At 38.9% G+C, this 18,531-nt stretch overlaps 1 long non-coding RNA gene across 2 annotated transcripts in view; it reads left to right on the forward strand.

Moving 5' to 3' along the window:
- Positions 1–18,531, forward strand: part of LOC126954641 (uncharacterized) — a 117,779-nt gene that overhangs the window by 7,759 nt on the left and 91,489 nt on the right. For both annotated transcript variants that reach the window (XR_007725674.1, XR_007725675.1), the window contains exon 2: positions 15,791–15,890. This is a non-coding gene — a long non-coding RNA (uncharacterized LOC126954641). The remainder of the gene's footprint in view (positions 1–15,790; positions 15,891–18,531) is intronic.

Consider the following 18,531-nt stretch of genomic DNA (forward strand, 5'->3'; position numbering starts at 1 on the left):
TGTTTATTAACATTTGCCCTCATGCTTCTGGCTGGGGGATGGGAAAGCAATCATTTTGAAATACAGCAGAGCATTCTGTTCTTAACAAGCCCTGGCTGCAGAAGAAACTTTTTTTCTTTTTTTGGTTGAGCAAGGAGAAACTGTTTTACTACAGCCTAACCCAGTGGGGTTTTATCAAAGCCTAACTGACTTGGGGGAAGGAAAATATCCAGCTCCAGTTAGCTCTAGCCTTCCACGTGGGGAAGGGAAATATAGCACTCTAGTCCCCTTTAGCAATTCTGTCCACCGTTAAGAGGGAGAAACAACTGAGAAAACACTGCTGAAGTTTACCATGCAGGGGTGTAGGCTTACCAAAAGACTGAGACCTAATCATAGGACTCAGAATGCTTCCACTCCCTGACACTACCACCACATTACTTAAGGCTTATTTACTGTAGTTCCTTTTACTCAACACATCATAGTCACTTTTTAACAAAAAAAATTACAAGACATTTGTAAAGGCAAAAAAAAAAAAAAATGATTTTCAGTTTGAAGAGACTGAAGCATCATAACCAGAATCAAATATGGTAAGAATGTTGTGATAATTAAATCAGGAATTAAAAACGGAGCTATTTTTATATGTTAAGGGCTTTCGGAAAAAAAGTAGACAACATGTAGGAACAAATGGAGTAATGTAAGCAGAGATACGGAAATTCTAAAAAAAAATTAAATGCTAGATATCAAAAACTAACATAAATGAAGAATGCTTTTTGATGGGTGTATTAGTACACTTGCACTTGGTTGAGGAAAGAATCTCTGAGCTTAAGGATATGACAATAGAAACTTCCCAAACAAAAAAGCATGAAGAAGCCAGGTGTGGTGGCTCACACCTGTAATCCCAGAACTTTGGGAGGCCGAGGCCAGCAGATCACCTGAGGTCAGGGGTTCAAGAGAGCCTGGCCAAGATGGTGAAACCCCGCCTCTACTAAAAATACAAAAATTAGCCAGGCATGATGGCACACTCCTGTAATCCCAGCTACTCAGGAGTGAGGCTGAGGCAGGAGAAATGCTGGAACCTGGGTGGTGAAGGTTGCAGTGAGCCGAGTTTGTACCATTGCACTCCAGCCTGGGCAACAGAATGGAGACTCCGTCTCCAAAAAAAAAAAAAAAAAGCATGGAGAAAAAGACTGGATGGATGGTGGGGTGCAGGGGGAAGAGAAGGCAGAACAGAATATTTAAGAACTGTGGGACAACTACAAAAGGTGTAGATGCACACAGTAGGGATATCAGAAGGAGAAGAAATCCTTGATGGAACAGAAGAAATATTTGAGGCAATAATGACAGAACTTCCCCCAAATTAATGTCAGACACCAAACCACAGATCCAAAAAGCTCAGAGAACAGCAAGTAGGATAAATGCCAAAAAAAAAAAAAAAAAAAAAATCTACACATATGCAAATATTCGAATTTCGGAAAATAAAAAATAAAAATATTCTTATATAAGCAGATATATATGGAAACAAAAAGATACAAAAAAAAAAAAATTCTGATAAAAAGCCAGAGGGAAAAACACTTTATCTATAAAGGAGCAAAGATAAGAATTACATCTGACATCTCCTCAGAAACCATGAAAGTAAGAGGCTGGAGTGAAACATTCAAAGTGTTGAGAGAAAAAAAACACCAGCCAATAGTTATTTACTTTGCAGAGTTATCCTCCAAAGGTAAAGGAGAAACAAAGACTTTTAGACTGACAAAAATTGAGGGACATCGTTGCCAACAGACCTACCTTGCAAAAAATATTGAGAGAAATTCTTCAGAAAGAAGAAAAATAGTACAGGTCAAAAACTCATGTCTGTATAAGGAAAGGAAGCACATCAGAGAAGGAGGGAAAATAAAACTTTTATTTTTCTTATTCTTAATTTAATAAGTAACATTTTACTCAGAGTAATAATAGAAACAATGTGTTTTATTATGTATAGTAGTCCCCTCCTAATCCACAAGAGATATATTCCAAGACCCCCAGGGGGTCCAAATAGAGATAACCTTTAAGAATAAAATCAAGCATTACACAATCAAATATACAGAACTATAAGATAGTTCTATTTAAAAAATATTTTCAAGGGTGGGCATGGCAGGTCATGCCTGTAATCCCAGCACTTTGGGAGGCTGATGCGGGTGGATCACTTGAGGCCAGGAGATGAGACTGGCCTGGCTAACATGGTGGAACCCCATCTCTACCAAAAATACAAAAATTAGCCAGGTGTCATGGTACACACCTGTATTCCCAACTGCTAGGGAGGCTGAGGCAGGAAGATCACTTGAACCTGGGAGGTGGAGGTTGCAGTGAGCCTAGATCGCACCACTGCACTCCAGCCTGGATGATAGAACAAGACTCTGTCTCAAAAATAAATACATAAAATAAAATATTTTCAAAAATAAATCTGGGTACACTAGAAAAAATTGAAAACAAACTGCTTAATACTGATTATCAGTACATTAAAAAGTTACAACCATAATAATTCTGTACATATTCATGTATTTTAATCATTGTCTTAACTGTATCTGTCTCATGTTACAGGTATATTTTACTTCTGAAGAATATATTTTTATATGATTGTAATTTTTAATAAAAGTATCTTTAAACTTCCACATTTCATTTTACAGCCAATGAATTTAAAATTGCTGATGCTCTCAATTGACTCTTCTCAGTTACCTCAGTATTTTTATTTTGGAACATACTCTCTCAACAGGTTAATATAGGTCATCTGGTAAACTCAGAGCAAATTATACCAAATGGGGTATATTCCCAATTCTGATTTTATCTTATTAAATATTTAAATATTTCAGCTCAAAGGTTTTCAGTTACTGTCTTTTTTGCCTCCACTTAGAGTATCTTTGACAAATATTTTTATAAGACAAAGCTCATTAAATAAGTTATCTCTTTTATGATTCCTTAAATGCTATATCAAATGTATGTATGTATGTATGTATGTATGTATGTGTTTGAGACAGAGTCTTGCTATGTTGCCCAAGCTGGAGTGCAGTGGCATGGTCTCAGCTCACTGCAACCTCCCCCTCCAAGGCTGAAGCGATTCTCGTGCCTCAGCCTCCTGAGTAGCTGGGATTACAGGCATGCACTACCACACCCAGTTAATTTTTGTAATTTTAGTAGAGATGGGTTTTCACCACGTTGGCCAGACTGGTCTCAAACTCCTGGCCTCAAGTGATCTACCTGCCTTGGCCTCCCAAAATGCTGAGATTACAGGTGTAAGCCACCACACCTGGCCTTTTATGAAATTTATATAAATTTGATAATTAATAATAGGCTTTTTTTTTTTTTACATTCTGGTACTGGATATAAAATTATCCAAGTAAAAATAGAAGCTCCACCAAGTAATCTTCTCGGAAGTCAACAGTGTTTATTTCCTGTTGCTGTTGCAATAAATTGCATGATAGTGTCTTAAAACAACACAAATTTATAATCTTACACTTCTGGAGGTCAGATGTCTGAAATGGATTCCACTGGGCTAAATCAAGGTGTTGACAGGATTGCACTCCTTATTTAGAGTCCAGGGCTGATTCTTTTTACTTTTTCCAGATTCTAGATGTTGCCAGCATTCCTTGGCTGGTGGCATCTGCCTCCATCTTACAATACATCACTCCAATCTCTGCTTCTATCATAACTTTGTCTCTGACTCTTCTGCCTTCCTCTTCCATCTTTTAAAGCCCCTTGTGATGACATTGGGTCTGCCTGCATAATGCAGGATAATCTTCCCATCTCAAGAGTCTTGTCTTAATCATATCTGCAAAGTCTCTTTGTCGTGTATGGTCATATATTCATCCCGAGATTAGACTGTGACCAGGCATGCTTTCATATGATTGCTGGGTCACATGATAGATACATAATTACCTTTTTAAAAGTGGGCAAAATATTTGAATAGACAATTCGCTAAGTAAGCTATATGGCTGGAAAATAAATACATGAAATGATGCTCTACTATATATAGAAATATAATTAATTTTATATATTGATCTGGTATCTTGGAACATTGCTAAACTCCTGCATTGGTTCTAGTAACTTATTTATGCACTCCATAGGATTTTCTTCACAGAAATCATGCCATCTATGAATGAAGGGAATTATACTTCTTATTTTCCAAATGGAGATTTTATTTTTCTTGCATGACTTCTCTGGCTAGAACCACCAGTACAATGCTGATTAGAAGTGGTAAGATGGATATCCTTTCCTTGTTCCTGATCATAAGTGTGATGTTAATTGTAGATTTTTCACATATACTGTTTATCAATATAAGGAAGTTCTCTTCTATTCTCTGTTTTCTGACAGTTTTTGTCAGGAATTTTGTATTTTCAAATGTATTTTGTATTTTCAAATACTGTTCTGTATTTGTTGAGATAATCATAGGATTTTTCTTTCTTGTTATTACAATGAGTTACATTGATTACTTTTTGGATATCAAACCAACCTTGTATTTTTGAGATAAACCCCCCTTGGTCATGATGTATTATCCTTTTTGTACATTATTGTATTAGCTCTGCTAAAATTTTGCTAAGAATTTTTACATGTATGTTTATGACACATATTGGTCTGTAGTTGTCTTATAATGTCATTGTCTGGTTTTGGTATCAAGTAATGCTGCCCTCACAGAATGAATTAGAAAATATTCCCTTCTCATCAATTTTCTGGAAGAGTTTTTGTAGAATTGGTGTTATTTTCTGCTTGAATGTTTGATAGAATTTACAAACGAAGCCATATGGGCCCAGTGTTTTCTTTGTGGGAAGGTTTGTAGACAAATTCAATTTCTTTAATAGATGTAGAGTTATTTATGTTATCTATTTGTTCTTGAATGAGCTTTGGTAGTTTGTATCTTTCAAATAATTTGTCCATTTTATGTCCCTCATCTCTGGTAATTGCTCTGAAATCTATTTTGTCTGCTTTCTTTTGATTAGTATTAGGATGGTATATTTTTCTCTTCCCTTAATTTTTAAGCTCTATGCTAAGCATGGTTGAATCTTGCATTTTTATCCAATCTTAATAATCTCTGGTTTTTAAATGAGAGAGTTTAGACTAATTTAATTATTGATAGTTTTGGTTCTATTTGTATTGTTTGTTCCATCTTTTCTTCTTTCCCCTTTCCTTTTTTGCCTTCTTTTAAAAAAACTATGTAATGTATATTCCATTTTATCACCCTTGTTGGCTTACTGGTTATAATTCTTTTTAATTCACAATAATGATATATAAAGTCTTACTAGCTATAATTCTTTATAATTCACAGTAATAGGACATAAAGTTTTAGTTGTTGATTTAGGGTTTATATTATACATATTTGTTATGTTGTACCTTCAAGTGGCATTATATTACTTAACAGATACTGCAAGAACCTTAAAATAGTATAATTCTATTTTCCCTTCCTGACCTTTGTACTATTTTGCCTTACATTTTACTTCTATATATTTTATAAACCACATAGTACAGTGGTCCCCAACCTTTTGGGCACCAGGGACCAGTTTTGTGGAAGACAGTTTTTCCACAGACCATTGTGGGGTGGATGGTTTCGAGATGAAACTGTTCCATCTCAGATCGTCAAGCATTAGATTCTCATAAGGAGTGCACAACCTGGATCCCTTGCATGTGCAGTTCACAATAGCATTTGTGCTCCTATGAGAATCTGAATCTGATGCTGCCGCTGATCTGACAGGAGTCTGAGTTCAGGCAGTAATGCTCAATCGCCCACCACTCACCTCCAGTACTGGTCCACAGTCTTAGTGTTGGGTACCCCTGCCATAGTACATTATCATTATATTTATTGTTTCTTTCAAGAGTCAGTTATCTTTTAAAGACATTTAAATAATAAAAAATGTATTTATATTTGTCCATGTTGTTACCATTTCCGATGTTCTCCATTCTTTTATTTAGGTTTTCATTTGGTATTATTTTCATTTTGCTTGAAGGAAAAGCAAAAGAAAAAAATACCAAATTTTCCTCTATCATTTCTTATAGTGCTGGTCTGCTTGTGATGAATTATTTCAGCTTTTAATGTCTGAAAATATCCTTCTTTCATCTTTGTTTTTGAAAGATACTTCCATTTGGGTAAAAAATTCTAGATTGATAAGGTGTTTTTTTTTTCTTTCAGTACTTTCAGGATATTATTTTACTGTCTTCTAGTTTGCATTGCTTCTGATAAGAAATCTCTCATCTTGACCTTTGGCCCTCTTTATATCATGTATCTTTTTCCTTTGGTCGATTTAATCACTGGTTCTTTATCACTGGTTCTAAGAAATTTTGTTTTTAAGCTGTGCTAGAAAAGACCAAAAAGCATTTAGTCTAGGATTAAATCTTTTTTTTTTTTTTTTTTGAGACAGTCTTGTTCTGTCTTGCCCAGGCTGAAGTGCAGGGGCGCACCTCCTGGGTTCTAGCAATTCTCCTGTCTCAGCCTCCTGAGTAGCTGGGACTACAGGTGCATGCCACCACACCCACCTAATTTTGTATTTTTAGTTGAGACGGAGTTTCACCATGTTGACCAGGCTGGTCTTGAACTCCTGACCTCAGGTGAGCCATCTGCCTTGGCCTCCCAAAGTGCTGGGATTACAGGCGTGAGCCACCGTGCCCGACCTCTAGGATTAAATCTTACCTACCACTGAGGGAAGATTCTTCTTAGAATCCTAAAAAAAAAAGTCTGATGTCTTCTAAATTATGAGGTTTTCCAATCTAGCTATTGGGAACAGGCACTATCCCAGTCCATATACGAGCTACAAATACTCTTTCCTCTAATCCTTCTGTGTGATTCTTTCCCCAGTTCTGGGTAGTTTCTTCACATGCATGTTCTGATCAATACTCAACTGAACATCCAAGGACACTCTCTTAAGATCTCTAGAGTTCTCATATGTATAGTTCCCCCTTTCCAGAATCTGCCCTGCCAACTCTAGCCTCTTCAACTTCCTCAGACTGTCAGCTCGGGGTTTCAACTCAGGATTTCCCCTCCTTACACGCATCCAGGAAACTTTTTCCAGGCAGTAAGTTGGGGCTATGGTATAACTTACCTCATTTGTTCCCGTATGACAGGATCACTGTCCTTCATTGCCTGATAACCAATGTCTTGAAAGCCATTGCTTTATAAATTTTGTCTAGTTTTCTAGTTGTTTCAGGTGGAAGGATAAATTCAGTTCCAGTTTCTCATTGTGAACAGAAACAAATGTCCAAAGTGACTTTAAAAAACACACACAAACCTTTTCATATTATGCCTCCCCAAACCCGTCAATGGCTTCTCACTGTTCTTAGGATAAAGTCCATAATCCTTACCAAGGGCTTCAGAACTCGCCGCCCCTTGCTCCTCTTGTGCCATGCTCTCCCTTATTCTGTTTCAGCAACACAAACTTTTCAGTTGCTCAAACTCAGCAGACACTTCTCCTTGTCCCTCCTCTCAAGAATTTACCTTATACTTTGTGTTCCCCCCCCCCCTTTTTTTTTTTTTTTTTTTGAGACGGAGTTTCGCTCTGTCGCCCAGGCTGGAGTGCAGTGGCGTGATCTCAGCTCACTGCAAGCTCCACCTCTTGGATTTGTGCCATTCTCCTGCCTCAGCCTCCGGAGTAGCTGGGACTACAAGTGTCTGCTTCCACGCCTGGCTGGATTTTTTGCATTTTTAGTAGAGACGGGGTTTCACCGTGTTAGCCAGGATGATCTCCATCTCCTGACCTCGTGATCCGCCCGCCCTGGCCTCCCAAAGTGCTGGAATTACAGGCGTGAGCCACCACGCCCGGCCATGTGCTCCCCTTTTCACAGAGGTGTCCTATACCTGTTCTTCAGAGTTTATCTTGAATGTCATTTTCTCAGGGAAACCATCCTTGGCTCCCTCAGTAAATCATGTTTGTTATGATTGTCCCCATAGGCTTGGAAATCAACACTAATTTTAAGGAGATACTCTGTAATATAACAGAGTTTTATGTTAAATAATTTGAGGGTCTTTCTCATTGTAAATTTCTGTGATCTAATATGTACTCTTCAAAAAACATTTTGTAAAATATCTTACTTATGAAGACTATTGTATTTTAATAAATTACATTATAAATGTATTGAATGGGATCTGGTAGCATTCAAATTCTCAGAAAGACTTTAAATAAAATTAAATATTGCCATACACATAGTACCTCACCTACAATTATTTGCAAGTTCAGTATATTGATTTGGTACTCAGTAGTATAAAGACTAGAGAAGTAATACAGAGTCAGTGCATTCCTCAAGAAACATAAGGTTTATTGAGATGAAACTTGCACACAGAAAACAAGATACTGGCCATTTTTTTAAAGATAACGGAATGCATTTTAAAGTATATATTCCTTAAGTCCTGCACTTGTAATTCTGAGAGTAGGAAAGATTAGGAGAGGTTGGGTAGGTACACCAGCCATTCAAGTTTAAGTTAGAGAAGGGACCCCAGAGATAGAGGTGTCTAATTAGGTAAGTTAGTTTATTATCTAGAGCAGCTAGAAGTAAAAGGAAGGAAAGGATAAGTACAAAGAATTGCCCACAGGACAAAAAAAAAAAAAAAATGAAACTGGATCATTTGTCGGATGTAAGGATTGAATGTTAACGGAAAAAAGCCAGAGGACAAATCAGTGAGTTGTGTCAACACAAGAATGCAGTGGGAGAAAGAAGCAAGATGGGCAATAAGGCTGGAGAATGTAGCACTCTAGATGTGAGGAGGGGTGAATTGCCTGAAGCTCACTGTTATTGTCTGTGAGTCACATGGTGAATATGTGAGGGGGCTCAAGTTAAAGGGTAACTGGTTAGGGAAGGTTAGGGAAGATTTTCCGTCTGGCCCCACACAACTACTCAGGCTTCCCCTGGAAGCTATCAATTCTCTTTGGTAGGAGGTTCTCTTCCAGCTCTGTGCCTTAAATTAACCGAACATGGCCATGGTTCCAGGAATTTGCCTGCTCTGATATGTTCACTACGATGATTATGTACATGATTCCCTGGTTCCAGATCTGCACTCACTCCATAGTCCATCTGGCTTCTGACTCTGGCTCCATTCCCATTTTTTAGTTCTGCTGCCGTCCTTCGTACTAGACTTTGGTATTTGGTTTCCTATTTCTGACTTTTGGCTTGCTGCCACAAAAAGGGGGGGAAAAAAAACCTGTAGTAATTATCATTTCTACTTCAAACTACTTCACTTTCATTATTCTGTAGGCACCCAACACCCATTTTTGGTCATGGGCCAGTGCCTTAATCAAAAACACTGGACTTTACACAGGGCTTCACATCAGTGGTTGTTCATATGGTTTTCTTCTACAAATACTATCCCCACCAGCTGAAGTGCCAAGGCTAGCTATAATAATGGCAAAGTCCAGATCATTCGCTATTGTGTATTTTGGCTTCTTGTCTCTGGCAGTTGGAGTGAGTTGCAAAGACATTGGGTTACGAGTGGAGTTCTAAGGCCATGTGCACAGGGACCAGTTAAAATGAATTTGGGATGCATGGATGGTAAACCTGAAAGTGGAAGGCCCCCACCCCTACTTTATGGGTGAGGAGACTTGTTTATATATCAGTGAGACAGTAGTGATGAGTGGGACATATCTGTTGTGAGAAGAGCCACAGAGTCTGCTCTCTGTATTGTCTCTCTTAGTGATTAAGACTGTCAGCTTAAACTTTCATTTATTTAACACTTATTGAGCACCTATCATGTATGCATTAAGTGCTAGGCTAGAACTTTGGGATAGAATGATGAGCAAAAAGGCATGGCCTCCACTGTTAGTGAGCTTACAAGGTAAGTGGGGCAAGGATGTTATACAGTAATCTAAAAATTATTTAATGAAAATTATTCCTAAATACAATAACATAACTAGTTATATAACCAAGTCTAAATATAATAATATAACTATAATTATAGAAAATTATAACTTATGTTAGTGCTATAAGGAAAAAGTGCATAGTACTATTAAACAGTGTAATAGTGCTTTCCTGGGATATTATCGTTAAATTGAGATCTTAAGAGAGAGTAGGAGTTAACTAGCTGAAGAAAGGATGAAGTATAGCTATGCAAGTCCCTGAGGTTAAAGAACAATGGTAGTTTCAGAGTTGAAAGAAGGCTATTGTTCCCATTGTGTTAGAGAGTTATGAAAGACATGTTGCCAGATGAGTTTAAGAAGTGGGTAAAGACTAATCATAGAGGGTCATTAGAAGAATTTCTGTCTTTTTTTTTTTTTTTTTTGAAAGGGAGTCTCACTCTGTCGCCCAGCCTGGAGTGCAGTGACATGATCATGGCTCACTGAAAGCTCCGCCTCCTGGCGAGTTCACGCCATTCTCCTGCCTCAGCCTCCCGAGTAGCTGGGACTACAGGCAGGCGCCACTATGCCCAGCTAATTTTTGTTTTTTAGTAGAGATGAGGTTTCACCATGTTGGTTGACCAGGATGCTCTCAATTTCTTGACCTCATAATCCGCCCGCCTTGGCCTCCCAAAGTGCTGGGATTACAGGTGTGAGCCACTGTGCCCGGCCAAATTTCTGTCCTTTTAGATTATTTTATTTCAACTTGTTTGGTTTTCTGTTTCTGCGTTAGTTTACTTAGGACAACAGCCTCCAGCTGCATCTGTGTTGCTGCAAGGGACATGATTTTCTTCTTTTCCAGGCTGCATAGTATTCCATGTTGTATATGTATCACATTTTCTTTATCCAATCCACCATTGATGGGTACCTAGCTTGATACCATGCCTTTGCTATTGTCAGTAGTGCTATGACTAACATATGCATGCATGTGTCTTTTTGGTAGAATGATTTATTTACCTTTGAGTATATACTCAATGATAGTACTGCAGGGTCAAAAGGTAGTTCTATTTTTAGTTCTTTGAGAAATCTCCAAACTGCTTTCCACAGTGGCTGAACTAATTTACATTCCCACCAACAGTTGTATGTGTTTCCTTTACTCCTCAGCCTCTCCAGCATTTGTTATTTTTTGACTTTTTAATAATAGCCATTCTGACTGGTGTGACATGGTATCTCACTGTGTTTTTTAATATTGTTATTATTATTATTATTTGAGACAGGGTCTCACTCTATCACCCAGGCTGGAATGCAGTGGTGCAATCTTGGCTCACTGCAATGTCCACCTCCCAGATTCAAGTGATTCTCATGCCTCAGCCTCCCGAGTAGTAGCTGGGATTACAGGCGTGTGCCACCATGCTCGGGTAATTTTTGTATTTTAGGTAGAGACAGGGTTTTGCCATGTTGGCAGGGCTGATCTTGAACTCCTGGCCTCAAGAGATCCACCTGCCTTGGCCTCCCAAAGTGCTGATTACAAGTGTGAGCCACTGCGCCTGGCCTCATTGTGGTTTTGATTTGCATTTATCTAATGATTAGTGATGCTGAGCATTTTTTTGTATGTCTGCTGGCCTCTTGTATGCCTTCTTTTGAGAAGTGTCTGTTCATATCTGTTGCCTACTTTTTAATGGGGATATTTGGGGGTTTTTTGCTTGTTGAATTAAGTTTCTTCTAGATTCTGCACATTAGACTTCTGTCCAATGTATAGTTTGTGAATATTTTCTCCCATTCTGAAGGTTGTCTGTTTACTCTGTTGATAGTTTCTTATACTGCGCAGAAGCTCTTTAGTTTAAGTAGGCCCCAAGTGTGAATTTTTGTTTTTGTTGCAATTGCTTTTGAGGACTTAGTCAGAAATTCTTTGCCAAGGCTGATGTCCAGAAAAATATTTCCTAAGTTTTTGTATAGGAGTTTTATAGATTTAGGTCTTACCTTGAAGTATTTAATCCATCTTGAGTTAATTTTTGTATATGGTGATAGGTAGGAGTTCAGTTTCATTCTTCTGCCTATGGATAGCCAGTTACCCCGCATCATTTATTGAATAGAGGGTCCTTTCCTCATTGCTTATTTTTTTCGACTTTCACAAAGATCAGTTGATTGTAGGTGTGCAGCTTTATTTATTTCTGGGTTCTCTATTCTGTTCCTTTGGTCTATGTGTCTTTTATTGTACCAGTACCATGCTGTTTTGGTTATTATAGCCTTGTAGTATAGTTTGAAGTCAGATAATATGATACATCTGGCTTTGTTCTTGCTTTGAATAGTTTTGGCTATTCAGGGTCTTTTTGGTTCTACATGAATTTTAGAATAGTTTTTTCTAATTATGTGAAAAAATGGCATCGGTAATTTGATAGGAATAATGTTAAATGTGTAGATTGCTTTGGCCAGTATAGCTCTTTTAATGATATTGATCTTCCAGTCTATGATAAGAGAATGTTTTTCCATTTGCTTGTGTCATCTATGGTTTCTTTCAGCAGTGTTTTGTGCCTTGTAGAGATCTTTCACCTCCTTGGTTAGTTGTATTTCTAGGTATTTTATTTTTTGCGTGGTTATTGTAAATGGGATTGCATTCGTTATTTGGCTGTCAGCATTAATGCTATTGGTGTATAGAAATACCACTGCTTTTGTACACTGATTTTGTTTCCTGAAATGTTACTGATGTTTATCAGTTCGAAGAGACTTTTGGTAACATATTTAGGGTTTTGTAGATATAGAATCATACTGTCAGTGAAGAGAGAGAATTTGATTTCTTATTTTCCTATCTGGATGCCTTTCATTTCTTTCTCTTGCCTGATTGCTCTGGCTAGGACTTACACTATTCTGTTGAATAGGAGTGGTGAGAGTTGGTATTCTTGTCTTGCTGTAGTTCTTAAGGAGAATACTTCCAGCTTTTATCAGTTCAGCATGATATTGGCTGTGGGTTTGTCGTAGATAGCTCTTATTATTTTGAGATATTGTCCTTCTATTCCAAATTTGCTGAGAGTTTTTTTTCATGAAGGGATTTTGGATTTTTATCAAAGGCTTTTTCTATGTCTATTGAGATGATTGTATAGTTTTAATTTTTAATTGTGTTTATATGGTCAGTCACATTTATTGATTTATGTATGTTGAACCAGCTTTGCATCCCAGGAATGAAACCTACTTGATTATGGTGAATTAATTTTTGATGTGCTGCTGGATTTGGTTTACTAGTCTTTTGTTGAGGATTTTTGTGTCTGTGTATATGAGGAATATTGGCCTATAGCTTTCTTTTTTCATTGTTTATTTGCCAAATTTTGGTATTAGAATGATGCTGGCTTCATAGAATGAGTTAGGGAGGAGTTCCTCCTCCTCAGTGTTTTGGATTATTTTCTGAAGAATTGATAACAGTCCTTCTGATCAGTTCTTCTTTGTATATCTAGTAGAATTTGTCTGTGAATCCATTTGATCCAAAGTATTTTTTGGTTGGTAAATTTTGTTATTACTGATTCAATTTTGGAACTTGTTATTGGTCTATTCAGGGTTTCAATTTCTTCCTGATTCAATCTTGGTAAGTTTTGTGTTTTTCTAGGAATTTATCCATTTCCTCTAGATTTTCTAGTTTCTGTGAATAGAGGTGTTCTCTGTAGTCTCTAAAGATCTTTTTTTGTTGTTGTTTTTTTAAATTTTGTTTTCTTTTTATTTTTGAGACAGAGTCTCACTGTGTCACCCAGGCTGGAGTGCCCTGGCACAATCTCAGCTCACTGCAACCTCCGCCTCCTGGGTTCAAGCAGTCCTTCTGTCTCAGTCTTCTGAGTAGCTGGGATTACAGGCGTGCGCCACCACGCCCGACTAATTTTTGTATTTTTAGTAGAGACAGGGTTTCACCATGTTGGCCAGCCTGGTCTCGATCTCCTGGCTTTAGGTGATCCGTCCGCCTCAGCCTCCCAAAGTTCTGGGATTACAGGCATGAGACACCACACCTGGGCTCTGAGGCTCTTTTGTATTTGTTTGGGATCAGTTGTAATTTCACCTTTGTCATTTCTGATTGTGCTTCTTTAGATTTTCTCTCTTTTGTAGTTTGTTAATCTAGCTAGTGATCCATTGATCTTGTTTATCATTTCAAAGAAACAAATTTGCCTTCATATATTGTTTGTATGGATTTTGGAGTCTCAATTTCATTCATTTCTGGTCCAATTTTAGGTATTTATTTTCTTCTGCTAGTTTTGGGGTGAGTTTATTGTTCTTCTACTTCCTCTAGGTTCAATTTGAGACCTTTCCAACTTCTTGAGGTAGGCATTTAGCACTATAAACTTTGTTCTTAACCCTGCTTTTGCTGCATCCCAGAGATTTTGGCATATTGTGTTTCTGTTTTCATTTATTTCAATTAATTTTTTGATTTCTGCCTTAATTTCATTGTTTACCTAAAAGTCATTCAGGAGCAAGTTGTTTAGTTTCCATGTAATTGTGTGGTTTTTGTAGATATTCCTGATATTGATTTCCATTTTTATTCCACTGTGATCCACGAGTATGGTTGGTATGATTTTGATTTTTTTTAATTTATTGAGACTTGCTTTATGGCCAACCATGTGATTGATCTTAGAGTATGTTTCATTTGCCGATGAGAATGTATATTCTGTGATTCATAAGGGAAGCATTCTGTAGACATCCAATTGGTCAAGTGTCAAATTTAAGTCCCAAATTTCTTTGTTAGTTTTCTGCCTCAGGGATCCGTCTAATGCTGTCAGTGGGATATTGAAGTTTACCAGTATTATTGTGTCGCTAAGTCTTTTTGTAGGTTGAGAAGTACTTGTTAAGTCACTAGGAGACCTGCAGTTCCCAGTGGACCTGCTGGTCCTCTGAGCTTGGCAAAATTGGAGTGAATTGTGGGGTATGTCTGGTGATGCAGTGGATCAAAGGCAGAGGATTCTAGGGCAGGGCTGTGGTGCTACAAGTATGCAGTTGGTATACCTCATGGACCAGGATTTTTAGCCCAGCAGGTGACTGTTGAGTCTGCCAAGCTGACACTTTCCCAACTGGGTCTTCCTCCAATTTCTGCCCCAGGAGCTGGCCAAGCCAGCTAGTTTTGTTCCAAGCCTTCTGTGCCCAGATTGCTGGGCTGTTCCAGCTATTCTGCACCATGGGGATCCCTCAGGCAGAAGCTGAGCTGGCCAACGGGCAACACCTTTCCCAGACTGGTCTTGCAGAGGGAAAGACACCTACTTCCCACATCAGCACATGAACCCATGCCCCACTTTCTCTTTGTCCTGGTAGTGGGGGCTTCTCCCCTGCTCAAGCTCTGGCTACAGATCTCAACTCAATACTCCTGGACAGTGTGCTCGAACCCTGGAAATTTGGAACTGGACTCGTGACTTTTTACTCTGGCTCCTTCACTGGCTGTGCTGGGGGACTGAACTACTCACAGTCTGCCAGCAAAACACTCAGATGAGGCACTCAGGAGGCTGTACTGTGTGTACCCACTTTCAGGAGCAGTCTGGCAGATGGCGTTGGGAGGGGTCAGAGTCAAGGGGGCACATGGATCAGATGCACTGCAATACTTTGGAAAAGAGTTCTCCTCTCTCTGGCCTGCCAGTTAGCGGTGGCTGCCGTCACCCAGAGCAAAATGGAAAAGCCAGGGGGATGGGTGCCTGTGGTCACCTTTTGCTGCAGCTGCCCCATAGGCTGTGAAACCTTCTGGGCTCTGTGCAGGTTTGAGCTCTGCCTCTGCCTAATCTCTGGGGAGTTCCCCTTGCCAATTCAAATGTCCAGGGGGGGCATTGGGTCTCTTGTAGCTGGGATCCCAGAGTCCTGTGGTGGGAGTGTGGTGCCCCAGAGTTCCTTCACTCACCCTTTCCTGAGCACCTGTTCAGGACCAGAAGCTGGTCCTGGTGCTTGATGACTCCATGCAGGTGTCCCAGCTTCCTCTCTTTTCAACCTCAATGTCTACGTCATCTCTCTATTGACTTTCAGTGTTTTCTCTCAAAAGAGCTGTTCAGAGGGTGATGGCTTACTCTATATTTTGATTTTCCTAGGTGGGAGAGGTGTTTCCTGGCTACAGTTTGTTGGCCATCTTGTCCCTTCCTTTGGATTTCTGTCTTTATCTAAAGAAAGATGGGATGCCATTAAAGTGAGGTAAGCTGGATCGTGCTATTATTTATGTGTTGAAAAGATCATCCTTGATGCTTACGTGGAGTAGGCCAAAAGGATGCAAGAAGACAAATCAGAAGACTGATTTGGTAGATCCAGTAAAGACATAATGCTGGCTCAGACCATTGTGGTAGTGGTGGAGATAGCTAGAAATGTTTGGATTAGAGATAAATTTTGAAATAAAAGTAAATGGAACTTGCTGATTAATTGGAAATAAAGGATAACATTTTCCTCAAATCTCTGACCTCTCACCTCCTGGATCACTTTTAGAAGATGATCTCATTTCCTATTTTACTAAGAAAATAGAAGCCATCTGACAAGAACTCCCTAATTTACCTGCCAATAAACATGAACTTAAGAGGGGCTTAGAGAAAGTGATGTCTTCAGGGAACAGATTTCAGTTAAAGCAAGGGAGTAGAGTAAGAGCTCAGAGAAGTTTTTAAGCATATAAGTGAGTCTTCTGGACAAGTATTGACTCTTTTATTGGGCCCTTTACTGAGGTTTGGAAGGCAAGGAAGGGGAGGGGACTGAACTGAAACAAAAAAATGAAAAGAGTTACATTGATGATAGTGAGGTAAAGGATAGATGACCCTTCAATTTGTCATACAATGGAACCATGGGTAAAGGCATGGTAAATTTCTTTGAGGGAGGCAGACAATGGGAGGTGGCAAGAGAATTTGACCAGGCTGGTTATAGACATAGACATTGACAACCTGCATGTGAGAAGGTTTGGACATTGATGGATATAGAAACCGAAGACTCACATGCTTCAGGGCCTGGTGGATAAGAAAACCACAGAAGACTGGTATCAGGCAATGTCCATAGTTTCTTTGGATTGTTTTGGATGTCCTCCAGGAACTGACCTGGTGCAAAGGTAATGTTGTACTAGGAGTGAAGGAAAGCAGAAGGACTGGAATCCATATTTGTCATATAACGGATATATGAAAATGGTTATAGTCAAACTTCTCTGTTGTGAGATGGATGACCTAGTCATATTGTTTATTTGATATGCGGTCAAGGTAATCTTCTTTCTGTATTTGGTTGATCATTCTTTTTAACCGTCATCTGTGGACAGTGAATAGGATAGTGGGTCAATTCAGACCTGGAAGGCTTTGAGGGCTGCACTCTAGAAACACAAGGCTAATTGTAACACATGGTCTCACTTTAAGTTTTCAGGTAGTTACAGAGATGAAACATCCCCCTAATCAGTAAGAGAGCAGAATATGATCCAATGTAAAGGGTACTTTGTGTACCATCTTGGTGAAAATATTGATAATTGTGTTAAATACTTACAAAGGGGAAAGGCTAGGGCAAATCATGAAAGAGTTAATTTCTTAGTGAACTCTGAGGGATCAGGGTATAATTTTTTCTGGAGCATCCTGAGCCTGCTTTGGTTAAAGATGCAAATACTTGAAGCAGTAGTAAAAATCAGAAAGTTTTATCAGACCGAAAGATTACCAGCACCTTGGGAGGTCGAGGCAGGTGGATCACCTGAGGCCAGGAGTTCAAGACCAGCCTTGCAAACGTGGTGAAACACTGTATCTGTTTTAAAAATACAAAAATTAGCCAAATGTGATGGCAGGCACTTGTAATTCCAGCTACTCAGGAGGCTGAGGCAGGGGAATCACTTGAACTGGGGATGAACTGGGGAGGTAGTGGTTGCAGTGAGCTGAGATCGTGCCACTGCACTCCAGCCTGGGTGACATAGCAAGACTCTGTCTCAAAAAAAAAAAAAAAAAAAAAAAAAAGGGAAGAAAAGATTGCCAGACAGCCTAGTGGGTCATATTCAGGGTCTTGAGTAGACTTTAATATCCAGCCAACTCAATGTTCTAATAGGAGCTTAACACACTTGTTTGGGATTCACTTTAAGTAAAGCAACATCTTGATTTTTCAGAATTGTTTCCAATAATTCTGAAACTCCCTCAGATGCTGTTTGTCCCAAGTGTCTGCCTATTGTTGCCCCATGATGAAACCTTTTACTTCTAGCAGTAGTTATAGGGCCATGTCAGTCTTTAAGCAAAGACCCTCAGGCATGAACAAACTTGCCCATAAATAAATTCATAGATTCCTCATACCTCCTATATAAATGATGTGAATTTGACTCTACATAAGAATATGACAGATTACATCTGAACTATGCCTAGCTCTCTTGTCATTCTGCTGTTCTTTTTAAGAACATCAGGTCATGGGAAAGTTCTAAGAACTCTGAAGTTAGTATATCCAGGCTTTAAAGGCAGTGTTTACAGTGAACAGTCTCATATGTTGTTCAATTAATTATTGCCATAGACAACTTTCTCTGGAAATAAGTGGACGGGCAGAGTTCATCTTGACCTGAAACCGTATGGCAGGAATTCCTCCATAGAGATGGTGGAGGCCTCTCTTTGAGAAGAAGGGAGGAGATGAATGGAGTAGTATGATTGAGGTTGAGATGAAGAACGTAATTATTGAAAGGCAATGACCATTTGTAAACCAGTGAATATGTGACTTACTAACTCTGAATGGAGCTGTAGAAATAAAGGTCTGAAAGAAGGGAGTTAGAGTTTCAAAAAATCATCACCAACCAATACTCTCTACCTGTCTCACGGGCAAATCCTGCAGGGAAAAGCAAAAAACCAACTACTTCAGA

This window comes from Macaca thibetana, chromosome 5 (genome assembly GCF_024542745.1).
Source record: "Macaca thibetana thibetana isolate TM-01 chromosome 5, ASM2454274v1, whole genome shotgun sequence".
Lineage (NCBI taxonomy): Eukaryota > Metazoa > Chordata > Mammalia > Primates > Cercopithecidae > Macaca > Macaca thibetana.